Source organism: Diaphorina citri, unplaced genomic scaffold (genome assembly GCF_000475195.1).
Source record: "Diaphorina citri unplaced genomic scaffold, Diaci psyllid genome assembly version 1.1 scaffold336, whole genome shotgun sequence".
NCBI classification, from domain to species: Eukaryota; Metazoa; Arthropoda; class Insecta; order Hemiptera; family Psyllidae; genus Diaphorina; species Diaphorina citri.
Window position 1 is genome coordinate 56,026 of NW_007377771.1, and position 11,685 is coordinate 67,710.

The 11,685-nt window shown below is 38.0% G+C and overlaps 1 protein-coding gene across 1 annotated transcript in view; it reads right to left on the reverse strand.

Moving 5' to 3' along the window:
* Positions 1–11,685, reverse strand: part of LOC103507702 (dipeptidase 2-like) — an 82,548-nt gene that overhangs the window by 51,637 nt on the left and 19,226 nt on the right. The window lies entirely within an intron of this gene.

Genomic DNA, 11,685 nt, shown 5'->3' on the forward strand with positions numbered 1-11,685 from the left:
ACTTACTAGTCTGTCTGTAGTCTGTCTGTGGCTTCACTTATGTTTCTTGCTAAGTGGATATGAGAACCAGAGCCTTTCTTTTTTCCTGCTACTTGGTTTTTTGATTTTATGGGATGATAAAGTGATAATTAAACTGTAAATGAGTCATGGCAAGGAATCCTACCGCTATAAATATTTTTAGCTGTAAGGCTATAGGCTATATGAGCTTCATTTTATAGCTATAACGGCTATTGCTTTCATTTTATAGCTATTGAAGCCTTTTATCCAGCTATATTGCATAATATATAGCCGGTACGGGTCTGTCAGTCTGTCTGTCTGTTCCCATAGAAGGACTTATCCAAACCTGGTCGACTTATATATCAAATTAAAGGTCTTTTTACCAGGAACACGAAAGTGGTGGTGCAAATTTTGTCCAGAAAACCATAAAGCCAAAAAACCAAAAAAACTGGTTTTTGCGGTTTTTTTTTCACATTTTCTCACACAAATGAGCTTTGATCTCGAAATTTGTCGCGACGACCTGTGAACTCAAAGCGAGAAAGTTTTAGATAACACTTCAGTCGATCATTTAAGACCGGTTTTAGCGTCATCTATGTTAAGCTACGCCGAGCAAGGCCAATAAATGGATGGGTGACTTGAACATTATATTGGGAATAAAGGGAGAACGGGCTCTAGTCTTGATTTTAAATCATTACATAAAAGTAAAACCAAAAAATCAAATCAAGAATAATAATAAACTGAATATTAAATAAAATAGGTAGGTACATAAATATTGATTTTCCTTAACCAAGATCGAAAAATTCCCGGAGGGACGGGCCCCGCTTGTTTAGAAGGTTTGACAGAGCGAAACTGTAAAGAAGGAAGCAAGAGTCGAGAGTCCCAAAATCGAAGAAAGAAGGTGGGCAAGTTAGGAGAAAGCCAGCGATTCCGAGAACGAACCTTATACAATGTTTAGGATAAAATGTTTAGCACAAAATTCGCCCCGTGTGGGAATCGAACCCTACTAAGGAGTCTGAAGACCTTAGCCAATTTTTTTAGCGTCATACGTCACCCTGTCTGAGAAATTTCATAGCCAAGTAAACTTTATGAAGGTAATAAATGCACGTTTGATTTTTTTTTCTTTTCCATACATTCATCTGAAAAAAAAAGTTTTATAGAGAGAAAGAAGAAGGAGAAGAAGAGACGAGCGAGAAGAAGGGCGAGAAGAAGGACGAGGAGAAGGAGAAGAAGAAGGAGGAGAAGACACGAACGAGAAGAAGAATAGGAAGAAGATGAAGACAGAAGGAGACGAAGAAGAACGAGGAAGAAGAAAAAGGAGAGGAAGAACGAGAAGAAGAAGAAGAAGAAGAAGAAGAAGAAGAAGAAGAAGAAGAAGAAGAAGAAGAAGAAGAAGAAGAAGAAGGTGAGGAGGAGGAAGAGAAGAAGAAGAAAAAGGAGAAGGAAGAGGAGAGGAAGGAGAAGAAGTAAAAGAGAAAGAAGGAAGAGGTGAGGAATAAGATGAAGAACAAGAAGGATAAGACAAGACGAAGGAGAAGGGGGATGAAAAAGAGAAGAAGAAGAAGAAGAAATTTTCCATACTGAAAAAAAAAAAAAAAAAAAGTTTTATAGAGGGAAAGAAGAAGAAGAAGAAGAGGAGGAGGAGGAGGAGGAGGAGAAGAAGAACAATAAGAAGGACAAGACAAGACGAAGAAGACGAGAGGGAGAAGAAGGAGGAGGAGGAGAGGAAGAAGATGAAAAACAAGAAGGACAAGAAGAAAAAGAAGAGGAAGAAGAAGAAGAAAAAGAGAAGAAGAAGAGAAGATAAAATATGAGAAAAATATCGAGGGCAATTTGGAGTGGCACATAAAACTGAACGAAAAGAAGAAACTGGGTCACACTGAGGGCACCAAAGTGATAAATTTTGAGTGAAAAGAAGAGAGGAAAGAAGTAGAAAAAAAAATCAGACCAATAAATCGTAATAGATTCCTGTACGTGTTATAGGTACAGTATAACCTATATGCGTATGCGTACGTGATATAGGTAAAATAGGTACCAATTTTCCCTTCTTTCTTTCTGCTTTTCCTTCTTTATTTCTCTTCCTCTCCTCTCTGTCTCTCTTTCCTCTCTGATTCTGTGTCACATTAATTTTTATCAAAGTAGATACAGCATTGATAAAATATACTGTCACACAGTGTCATTTTTTTTCGTCTTCTTCTTTTTCTTCTTCTCCTCCTTCTTCTCCTCCTTCTTCTCCTTCTTTCTATTTCACAAACTTTTCTTTCTTTCTATGAAGTTTCTTTTCCTCCTTCGCACTTGTCCTCTACATCCTCCTACCTCCTCTTTCTCAGAACCTCAAAATTTGACGTCCTTTCAAAAATTTCCCCATGTCTTCCTTTCCTCTTTGTTTCTTCTCTTTACTTCCCTCTTTCCCTTCTGCCTCTATACCTCCCTTTCTCATCGCGTTCTCTTTATTTAGGAAAAAGTTATTATGATTTTTAGGGAACTCTTTACCCTCCCTCTTTCCCTTCTTCAATCTCGTCTTCCCTCCCTCTCCTCATTGTTTCCTCCCTTTCTTTTCTTTTTCTCCCTATCTCCCTCGCTTCTTCATGTTTATCTTCCTCCCCTCCCTCTTCTCTTTCTCTATATTTAGGAAAAAGTTATTATGATCTTCCTTCCCTTCCTCTACCCCTCCAATTCTCTTTCTCTCCCATCCTCATGTTTCTATGTTCTTCCCTTCCTTGTGTTTTCTCTTCGCTTTTGTCAATTATATTATCTTCCCCTTCCTCCACTTTACCATATATTTCTCCCTCCCTTTCTCATCCCATGCCTCCCTTTTTTCCTTCCCTTTCCCCTTTTTCTCCTCTTCCCTTTCTCCTCTATTTCTCATCTTCTTGAAGCGAAAATATCCACGAGGCATATCAGTGCCAACCTTGTCATAAGCTTTTTTATAATCAAAGAATAGAAAAATAATCAGAAAAGAAAACGTGCCCAAAATATTTCCACTCACAGCTCGCAGGATTAAAACAGTAGGACATGTCCTTAAGATATTGTTCAAGGCCTTAAAGGAAAGAAAAAAAGAGCCACAATTTTTTTAAAGGCCCATTTTTGGGGGGGACATGGTCTTTTTTATGAACTTTATGGACTACAAGAAGGTCCCGGGTTCGAATCCCATCATGGATTAAAACAGTAGGACATGTCCTTAAGATATTGTTCAAGGCCTTAAAGGAAAGAAAAAAAGAGCCACAATTTTTTTAAAGGCCCATTTTGGGGGGGGGCATGGTCTTTTTTATGAACTTTATGGACTACAAGAAGATCCCGGGTTCGAATCCCACCATCGACAAAAATTTGTACTCGTTTTTCGATTGCAAATATTTCAACGGGTTACTTTCTGGTGTTCTCGTGTTGAGCCAGCACCTAAATGGGAAGTATTGTGTCTCTTCTCGCCCATCTGATGAGAGGCATACTACGGGATGGGCATGCTACGACACAGACCACAAGCATCCAATGTAGCAGTTGTTTCATTGCTACGAAATAAAAACGGCGGTGAAACACTCCCACAAGCGTCCAATGTAGCAGTTGTTTCATTGCTACGAAATAAAAACGGCGGTGAAACACTCTTTTTTTTTAACTACAAGGGCCAAGTTTCAAATCAATCAGCATATCTAAAGTTAATTAAAATATCAACCAGCCTAGTTATGAGTTGGCTTGGAGGGTATAGCTGCCTTGTGTAAGCGCTAGTTTGCAGGTTCGATTCCCGCCCTCAGCGTGTGACTTTTGGCCTATTCTCTACCACGTTAACCTAAACAAAATTTGTATGAATGCCGTACAATTATTTTGAGTATGCAATGTGCAACACATAATAATTAGTGGAGTTCCTCTTTTACTTTTCTGTCATAGCCAGCCAGTTAACTTGGAGGGTCTAAGTTGTGGGTGGGTTCGATCCTCAGCTGTGGCAAACTTTAGATAAGGCTCGTTGCTAGAACGGATGATTTTCCCCTGTCTTTCATCTCTTCGTTTTAGGGACGATATGACCTTAGGAGTTACAGAGTTCCCTCTATCAAAAGATCTCCAGAAGTTAGTTTCCCTCCCTCCCTCTCTCTCTCTCTCTCTCTCTCTCTCTCTCTCTCTCTCTCTCGCAATTCAACACTATTTCTTTCTCAAGACCTTTCCTTCTTTATCTCCTTTTCTCTCCCTTCCTAATTTCCCTTTCTCTCTCTCCTTTTCTCCCCGACTATCTCTCTCTATTCTTACCTTCCTCCTTTTCTCCTCTACTCTCTCTTTCTCTCTCTCCCTTTCTCCAAGGCTATTAAAACGCCTCTCAAGGGAGACTTTTAACTCTAATCTTCATTTATTAGTACTGTAATTATTATCTGAACATCTTCGCCTTTTGCTTTTCCCTAATAATTATTACCCCTTGGAATTGTTTCCCTTATTTTGTGTTCTTTTCCCTCTTTATAGATTAAACATTTCCTCCTTAATTATTAAACATTTCCTCCTTAATTAAAATTCCCTCGATTTTGCCTCCATTTTCCCTTTGAAATTATTAGGGCCTAAATTTGGGTCTTCTTGATGATTTTTAGAAAGAAAAGTCTCTCAAAGGATTGAAAATGAAATTTTCGAAAAGTAATAACAGATTTCCACCAATTTTTCTTTTATTGCACATTGCATACTCAAATAGTTGTACGGCGTCCATACAAATTTCTTATTCTGGAGTTGCAAGAGCTACATCGTGGGTTCAATGCCTGGGTCAGATTTAGTGTTAAAGTTCAATGACAAAAGGTACTCAGCTCACTATTACTCACAGGTACAATATAACCTAGATGCGTATGCGTACGTGTTAAAGGTAAAATAGGTACCAATCTTCCCTTCTTTCTTTCTGCTTTTCCTTCTTTCTTTCTCTTCCTCTCCTCTCTGTCTCTCTTTCCTCTCTGATTCTGTGTCACATTAATTTTTATCAAAGTGGATACATCATTGATAAAATATATACTGTCACACAGTGTCATTTTTTTCGTCTTCTTCTTTTTCTTCTTCTTCTTCTCCTTCTTTCTATTTCACAAACTTGTCTTTCTTTCTATGAAGTTTCTTCTCCTCCTTCGCACTTGTCCTCTACATCCTCCTACCTCCTCTTTCTCAGAACCTCAAAATTTGACGTCCTTTCAAAAATTTCCCCATGTCTTCCTTTCCTCTTTGTTTCTTCTCTTTACTTCCCTCTTTCCCTTCTGCCTCTATACCTCCCTTTCTCATCGCGTTCTCTTTATTTAGGAAAAAGTTATTATGATTTTTAGGGAACTCTTTACCCTCCCTCTTTCCCCTCTTTAATTTCGTCTTCCCTCCCTCTCCTCATTGTTTCCTCCCTTTTTTTTCTTCTCATACTCCATCTCTCCCTCTCTCTCTCTCTCTCTCTCTCTCTCTCTCTCTCTCTCTCTCTCTCTCTCTCTCTCTCTTTCTCTCTCTCCTCATGTTCTCTTTCGCTCTATCTCTCCTCGAGGAAGAAAGAGGAGAAATGTAGAGAGAGAGAGGAGAGGGTAAGAGGGAGAGATAGGGGAAGGAAAATGAGATATGGGGAGAGAGAGAGGAAGGAATATGATATATGGAGAGAGAGAGAGAGAGGGAAAGAGCTCGTTAGTAGTTGATAAAGATGTAGAGAGAGTACTAAGAGGTGTGAAAAACTAGGTAACTAGAATAAATTTATAATGTTATAGGGTATCATTTCATCATCTATAATTTATTTCTACAGGATGTATCAAAATTATTGTTCAATTCGTGAATGATATGCACCTGCGCCCCCCAGTCTAAATGAAATACGTGTTTGAAATAGGGGTGAGTGTAAAATGGGGGGGGACTAGGTACTTACCTGTTTTTTCTAATAAAATCATCCAAGTTTCCTTCTGCTTCTTCTTCTTTTTCTTTTAACCCATGATTCATATAAAAAAAAAAAATATATATACACAATTGAAATTATACACACTAATACCTAAGGGTTTTTTTTCTCTTCTTTCTTGCTCCTCTTCTTCTTCTTTCTTTTTCTTATCCTTCTTCTTCTCCTCCTCCTTTGTCTTCTTCTTCTTTTCCTGAGCAAGTACTTTCTTAACACATATTCAAGTTTAGGTGCTCTAACTTCTTTTAGGGACGATAATTGAATCATTGAGTATTGGATACTTGTCTTGAATTCGTAATATCATTTGCCATGAGTACTTTCTGGAAAAGAAACTCCGATATAAATTGTTGGGTGGAAGAGCTGCTCCTTTAGGAGAACCCTGCCCCTTGAAAGAAAGCCGAAAGGGGTCATCAGCTGACCCAGTGGTAAAGAGCTGGTTTGTCTTACTGAAAGTTCCGAGTTCGATTTCCAGAATCGAAAAAAAATGGCAAAGTTTGCATTCGTATTTCGTGGGTACTTTCTGATGTGTTGGCCTAGCAACTTTTAAAGAGGAATAATTGTGTCTTTTCTCGCTCATCTGACGAGGGACAGAATACGGTATAGGCATGCTGCGACACAGACCACACGAGTCTAATGTTACAGTTGTTTCAGTTCTACGAAATAAAAGGGAAGTAAAACCGGGAATGAAATCAAACGTTTTTTTTTTCAATAGGTACACATTACCCAGGTAAAATTGTGAGGACAATGGAGTAGCTACTTTTGGAGTAGCGACCAGTGGCAGCATTACCAGTGTAAAAAGATTATTGAACATTGAAAATCGATTGCAAAGGAGGCACTTAGTAATGTTGTGATATACACAAAAGTTGTGAAAAAGCTCTGCTTTACCACAAAGATTTTGAGATTTTTTTCAATTTTCGTTATGAAAGCTAGTTAAGTTAAGTACCTAAGTGCTCAAATATAGGTAAATAGGTACAAGTACATACCAAGAGAGGAAAAAATCCTTGGCAAGAATACAAAATCCCGGAAAAAAAACACCCTTACCTTAAAAACCCAAACTTCCCTCCCCCCTCCTGATGCATAATTGAAAATTGAACAAAAAATTAAAAAAAAGTTTTGCCAGAGGGAAGAAAAAATGATGTAGAGGGAGGGAGGGAGAAAGGGAGGGAAGGAGAAGGAGAGGGAGGGAGAAAGGGAGGGAGAGAGAAGGAGAGAAGAAAAGGAAAAGAACGAAGAGATTAAGGGTGGAAGTTTAAAGTAAGTGTGAGAAAGTGAGTGAGAGAGAGAGATAGGAGTAAATATTAGGAAGAAGGAGAGGGAGGGAGAGAGAGATAAATAGGAAGAACGAGAGGAAGAAAGGGAGGGAGAGAAAGATAGCAGAAGGAGAGAAAGATAGGAGTAAATATTAGGAAGAAGGAGAGGAAGAGAGAGATAGAGGAAGAAGGTGAGAAAGAAAGAGAGAGAGAGAGAGGGAGAGATAGAGAAAGAAAGAGAGAGAGAGAGGGAGAGATAGAGAAAGAAAGAGAGAGAGAGAGAGAGGGAGAGATAAAGGAAGGAGAGAAAAGAGAGGAAGGAAGGAAAAAAAAACTGCGAACGGCTGAAGGATTAGTAAAAGCGAGAGAGAAAATTACGATAGCATAATCCTTTATGTTATGATAAATAATTTATGTTCTGCTCCAGGGCCGTATTTAGAAAGGCCGAGGCCCCCCCCCCACGCGAGGGCATATAACCTCCCTTATAGGTACTTCCATCCTAGTTGGCTTGGAGGGAAGAGCCTAAGGGCTGCCCTCGAAGCCCGGGGCGAATATTATCCTGAACTGTTAAGGTTCGTTCTCGGAACGGCTGCCTTTCTCCTATCCTGTTCGCATTCAATCCATCGAACCCGTGTTTTGGCACTAAAATCTGACCATCGAAAATTTGACCCGATTACATTACTTTCCTTCCTATAGGATAAGGAAAGTAAAAATGAGCAGGATAAACAAGCTATTCTCTTCTAATTCTATGAGCAGGATATGAGTAAAAAAAATGAGCAGGATAAACAAGGTAGCTATTCTCTTCTAATTCTATGAGCAGGATATGAGTTAAAAAAATGAGCAGGAGAAACAAGCTATTCTCTTCTAATTCTATGAGCAGGATATGAGTAAAAAAATGAGCAGGATAAACAAGCTATTCTCTTCTAATTCTATGAGCAGGATATGAGTAAAAAAAAAAAATGAGTAGGATAAACAAGGTAGCTATTCTCTTCTAATTCTATGAGCAGGGTAAACAAGGTAGCTATTCTCTTCTAATTCTATGAGCAGGATAAACAAGGTAGCTATTCTCTTCTAATTCTATGAGCAGGGTAAACAAGATAGCTATTCTCTTCTAATTCTATTCTATTCTATTCTATTCTATTCTAGTATAATCTACTTTCTTTCTTCCTAAACTGAAGTGGCAAAATGCTGGAAAATCTCATGAAATTTCTATGAAACTCTCGACTCTTTCGAGGCATTTCCCTAACATGTGATTGGTTTTTTGTAGTTACCTAAAGAATACAATTCCATTTTCTCCCCTTCTTTCATTTCCTCAAAGGTCCCTCGATATTTTACCTCATTTTCCTCTCTCTCTCTCTTCTTCTTCTTCTTCTTCTTCTCTCCTTCTCTCTGTCTCTTCGACTGGCTTTTTACTTTCCTTATCCTATAGGAAGGAAAGTAATGTAATCGGGTCAAATTTTCGATGGTCAGTTTTTAGTGCCAAAACACGTTTTGAGGTCCCTAGAGCCTAAATACAAAGTTTCAGCCATTGGTCCGTGTGTCTGTCTGTGTGTCTGAGACAAGAATGTAACACAAAACTTTTGGTTAAGATTGGTGCTGCGGTTGGCTGTATTTTGACAGCTTTTTGGCGGGCTTCGACCGTTTTTTGGCGGTTTTTAGCTATACTGACTAAACGGTTAGAGATATTGTAAAAGTTACTATAGAACAAAAAATTAGCATCATTCAATAGGATAAGGAAAGTCGTGTGATGTTCACACCAGATATTTTTTTTCTTCTCTTCAACATCTTCTGGTTCTTCTTTTATTTCTTCTTCTTGTTCCTATTATTCCTTCAGGTTTCCTCTATTTGTATTTTACTTCGCCTCTTCTTTCTCTTTTCTTCTTCCCCTCGGTCCTTTTTTTTACCTACTCTTTTTCTCCTTCTTCTTCCTTCTTCTCCTTATTCTTTTACCTCTCCTTCTCCTCCTCTTTCTTCTTATCCTCCTTTCCATTTTCCCTTTATTTTTCCTCGTTCTTTTTCTCTTCACCACCTCTCTTTTCTTCTACCTCTCTTCTTCTCCTCCTCCTCCTCCTCCGCTTTCCATTAGTTTTTAGTTTCTTGTTTAATACCTTGTCACAAGTTCGTGTTTTCCATTACTCCTAAGGTGTTCTTTTTCCTAACTTTTTTTTCCATTTTCCATTTTACTGTTGTTGAACATTGTTTGTTCAAGTTGTTTTTTCCCCGACTGCGTAGGTATTTTATATTATTATCTCTGAAACTCTGAAGTCTCAATAGAATAGAATAGAATAGAATATGGATCAATAGAAATGGAACTTTCTTTCTGTTCGAATAGATAGACAAAACAGGGGTTTTGATTCTAGAACTAAACGGAATAGAAAACAAAGGAAAAGATTTGTTCAAGTTGTTTTTTCCCCGACTGCGTAGGTATTTTATATTATTATCTCTGAAACTCTGAAGTCTCAATAGAATAGAATAGAATATGGATCAATAGAAATGGAACTTTCTTTCTCTTCGAATAGACAAAATAGGGCTTTTGATTCTAGAACTAAACGGAATAGAAACAACAAAGGAAAAGATAAAATCAGAAGTATCGAAATGATGAGAATTATTCGTCGACCAACGACCCTCAATTTGAGAACCGCCGAGGAAAGTGTCAGATAATGTGACCTCATGTGTATTCAAGTTATACATCTCTCTCTCTCTCTCCTCTATCTCTTTTATCTTTCTCTCTTTCCTCCCTTTCTCTTCTTCCCTCTTTATTTCTCTCTCTCTCCTCTCTTTTATCTTTCTCTATTCCCTCCTTTCCACTCTTTTTCTCCCTATCCCCCTCCCTCCCCCTCCCTCCCTCTATCTCCCTTCTCTTTCCCTCTCCGTCTCTCCTCCTTTTCACTCTTTCTCTCTCTTTCCCTCCCTTTCTCTCTCTCTCCCTTTCCCTCCCTCTCTCTCTCTCATACGTGTCTTTTTCATCATCTCCCTTTTTTTTCTTTTTATTATGTACACTTCTTTTATCTTTGTAAACTTTATTATTATTTTACTTTCACGACAACTTCTTTGGTTTTCGTGTTATTTTTTTCTCTCTCCCTTCTAACCCCCTTCTCCTTTTTTCTCTTTCTTCTTCTTCTCTTTCTTCCTTTCTTTATTATTATTATTATTATTTCTTCTTCTTTGTTTCTTCTAGACTTTTTCTCCAGCACGTTTGCGTCTTTACCCTTTCCTCTAGTTACTACAGCATAGAAGAGAGGAGAGAAAGAAGAGGAAACGGAAAGCTGAAAGGAGAAGAGAACAAAAGGGGAGAGAAAAAAAGAATAAAGGAGGGAGAAAAGAAGAGGAGGGAGTCAAATGAGAGTCAGAACTTAATTGGAACCAAACACACAATTTACTTAATGCAACAACGAAATTTATAATTTTGCTGAATTAAAAAAAAAGTTAAAGTTTAAAACTTTCAGTTTGTCCGTGTTTTTAGTTCCAGTTTAAAGTTTTTAGGTGGGACTTTCTAGTTTTGGGATTAAATTTCGGAGAGTTTTATGGGACGTATTCCTGCAATGTTCAAAACTTTAACATGTATGTACCTACATATCTACACAATGTATACTTGTGTATAAATAAGTTAGTACATAAATATAGGTAAATAAACCTATAAGTAAAAGTAGGGTTTTATTTCGAATATCAGCTTAGAACAAAAAGTCCCATTATGCCAACAGTTTACACTGTTTAGTGCCACTCTTTATTCAAACTTTATTATTGATAAAATTTTGTTACCAAATTGAGAATTCAGGAAAGATAGAGACAATTCAATTTGTAGTTAAGGTAAAGGAAGACTCTTCTTCTTCTTTCTTTTTCTTATCCTTCTTCTTCTCCTCCTCCTTTGTCTTCTTCTTCTTTTCCTGAGCAAGTACTTTCTTAACACCTATTCAAGTTTAGGTGCTCTAACTTTCTTTTAGGGGCAATAATTGAATCATTGAGTATTGGATACTTGTCTGGAATTCGTAATATCATTTGCCATAGGTACTTTCTGGAAAAGAAACTCCGATATAAATTGTTGGGTGGAAGTGCTGCTCCTTTAGGAGAACCCTGCCACTTGAAAGAAAGCCGAAAGGGGTCATCAGCTGACCCAGTGGTAAAGAGCTGGTTTGTCTTACTGAAAGTTCTGAGTTCGATTTCCAGAATCGAAAAAAAATGGCAAATTTTGCATTCGTATTTCGTGGGTACTTTGTGATGTGTTGACCTGGCACCTTTTAAAGAGGAATAATTGTGTCTTTTCTCGCTCATCTGACGAGGGACAGAATACGGGTTAGGCATGCTGCGACACAGACCACACGAGTCTAATGTAACAGTTGTTTCAGTGCTACGAAATAAAAGGGAAGTAAAACCGGGAATGAAATCAAACGTTTTTTTTTTTCCAATAGGTACACATTACCCAGGTAAAATTGTGAGGACAATGGAGTAGCTACTTTTGGAGTAGCGACCAGTGGCGGCATTACCAGTGTAAAAAGATTATTGAACAATGAAAATCGATTGCAAAGGAGGCACTTAGTAATGTTGTGATATACACAAAAGTTGTGAAAAAGCTCTGCTTTACCA